Source organism: Mangifera indica, chromosome 19, assembly GCF_011075055.1.
Source record: "Mangifera indica cultivar Alphonso chromosome 19, CATAS_Mindica_2.1, whole genome shotgun sequence".
NCBI lineage: Eukaryota > Viridiplantae > Streptophyta > Magnoliopsida > Sapindales > Anacardiaceae > Mangifera > Mangifera indica.
This window is the reverse complement of record NC_058155.1, coordinates 6444271-6446716: the sequence shown is the minus strand read 5'-3', so window position 1 is coordinate 6446716 and position 2446 is coordinate 6444271.

Below are 2446 nucleotides of genomic sequence, written 5' to 3'. Positions count from 1 at the left end.
TGATGAAACACTTGCAAAGGATGGTTTGAGCAGTAAGATGACATTCTATATAAAAGAAAATATAAGCTTAAGTCTCTTTTATCAACATATTAAGATAATCGCAACACCTTGTTATGGACAAATCAATTACAACGCTTAGCACAAAAAAATCGCAATAAGACACCTCAATTCGTGCTGAGAGAGCAGTGAGTTCATCTGAGTTTTCCAAAGGTTTTGTTAATGGCAAAGATTGCGGAACAGAGAGATTGATTCACACTTTCAAGATGGTGATGATGACAGCTGATGAATACACAAGAATATACTAAATTTGGCTCTTAAATACAGCTCAATAAGACTGTTTCAGGGCTCCCAACGCCACAACCTGTTAACTATAAAACTCAAAAATTAAAATTTCATTACTTTTTTCTCTTTCAAATTTGATACACCGAGAAGATGCACTTCCCCTGTGTTTTCCTTTTATGCTCTCTGTTAAACATGAAACTTAGTTGAATTGGTTCATAATTCAATCAGTTCAACTGATTCAATCATCAGTTTGAATCTAAACCATCATAATTGAATAAATGATCACGAATGGCTAAATTATCACTTTATAACATTATATAATTATTCTATTAATTAACATGATTATTATCTATCAAACATTCCTAATTTATCACTATAAAAAATCAATACAACTTTAAATCTTTTTATTTTTACTGATGATATAATGCATAATATCTACAAACAGATCATATAAATTATATTTGGTTTATCATGATTTATTGACTCTGAAGAGGTTTTAGATTGATAGTCTATTATTTCTGATTGAGATTTGATTCTTTGGAGTTGAAAAACCTGTATTCACTTTTAGAAAGAAGTTTGATTATAGTTTTAGGTTTAAAACCTTTTAAATTTTAATATTAAATAAAGTAGTTTCCAAATTATCAAACTAGATAAAACTAGGTTTGTTGGGTTTAAACAATTTTTTACAATCAATCGATTTTTATTTGGTTTAATCAACTTTTTAGTTGGTCACCGATCAAATGAAAACCAAATTGGATTTAGAATTGGTTCATGATTGAATCAGGTAAACCTTTTGGTCTTGTTTAGTTTTGATAACAGTGATGAATTACATCTTATGGAAGCAAGCATTTACAACTTATTGCTATTGATCTGAACACATTGGCTGGGAACTGGGAATTGAGATCGCTAATACGCCTTTACCTGTATCGGGACGCAACTGGAGCTAAGACCTTAGACATGGCACTACCAGATCTAGTTGGCATTAAGGCTGTGGAGTGTCTGCCTACATACCACTATTAATTTCAATATTTGCTATCATGGATTCAAGGTCACCAAATCGAATCCTGTGCAATCCGCTTTTACGAAATATAACTATCTAAAACCATTACCAATAGACAACCACCTCAACACAAAGAGTCCCGACCACTTTCACACCATTACCATTACTGCAATCATCTCAACAACCCACAACACCTTATCTTGAAAGAAAAAGGAAAATTGAGAGATTTCAAGATATGGCTAGATCGCACCTGGAATCATTGTTTTGGTGTTTTTTTTTTTTTTCCTTTTTGGGTGAATAAAAATATATATTAACAAAGAAATAACGAGAGAGATTTAGAAACAACCTATGCTCATCCTACCAAAAGGAAGGACAACAAACTACGCTCATTGTTTAGGTTGCATTGGTCATATTGTGAAAGAAAATGAGAAGCAGAAGAAAGAGAAAGAAATGACGGAGGAGAAAGGAGGAACGAGAAGAGTAAGAAAGAGATTGAGGTAGCAGAGGAATAGAATAATACGACGGAGTAGAAAGAGAAGGAGAGATTACAATAAAAAGCAATATGGTAATTAAATTCACTATATTTAGAATTTTTTTCAACATTAGATTTTGGAAGAGAAAATATGAATTATGCATTGACAGCTAAAGAAGTGTTTGTGCAAGAATATTTATCACTTCTTAATCTTAAATAAATTGACAACTTGATGGATAAAGGCAATTGAGAGTTGTTCAAAAGTAACCCCTTTCCAAATGATCAAAGCAATATAGACCAGTGGCAGACTTCGCTTGTATCTTTGAAAGGATGGACCAGATGACCATTAAATAAACTTAACGAGTTAGGTTCTTGTCTGGTAAAAGCTACAGACTTATCTCTCTGTAGATCAAAATAATATTCATCTTTCAGCTTTTTTAATACTATATATCTTCCACTTTTGATCAAAACAAGGAACAAAATCTCCTGCAAGGAACATCTGAAATTTTGCATTCATCATAATTATCTATAAGTTACAGCATATTCTACATTCAAATATGGAAACCAAAAGCTGGAAAATTTCAAGCTTTCGAATTGAAACTTACAGTTATTGACAGATTTCTAAAGTGAGCACTGTGTCTTATCCAGCTGAAGTTCCTGTAAGCTAGCTACAGCACTTCAGGAGCTAGCCG